This window comes from Formica exsecta, unplaced genomic scaffold (genome assembly GCF_003651465.1).
Source record: "Formica exsecta isolate Colony F162 unplaced genomic scaffold, ASM365146v1 scaffold384, whole genome shotgun sequence".
Classification (NCBI taxonomy): domain Eukaryota; kingdom Metazoa; phylum Arthropoda; class Insecta; order Hymenoptera; family Formicidae; genus Formica; species Formica exsecta.
In genome coordinates, this window is record NW_021851080.1 from 350,904 (window position 1) to 351,143 (window position 240).

At 42.9% G+C, this 240-nt stretch overlaps 1 protein-coding gene across 1 annotated transcript in view; it reads left to right on the top strand.

Annotated features, from left to right (window-relative positions):
- LOC115239520 (cytochrome P450 6a8-like) overlaps positions 1-240 on the top strand; it is a 14,279-nt gene that overhangs the window by 576 nt on the left and 13,463 nt on the right. The gene's annotated exons all lie outside the window — the stretch shown is intronic.

Below are 240 nucleotides of genomic sequence, written 5' to 3' on the forward strand. Positions count from 1 at the left end.
TTCTCTCTGTATCTCTCTTTCTAATCGCTCGCTTACTACGTACTGCATATCGCTTAGCTTTATTCTTCTATCATATTCGCGTACGCGTTTACTCGCGCTTCTCTCTCTCTCTCTCTCTTATTCTCTCTCTCTCTCTCTCTCTTATTCTCTCTCTCTCTCTCTCTCTCTTTCTCTCATTCTCTCTCTCTCTCTCATTCTCTCTCTCTCTCTCTCTTTCTCTCTCTCTCTCTCTCTTTCTCT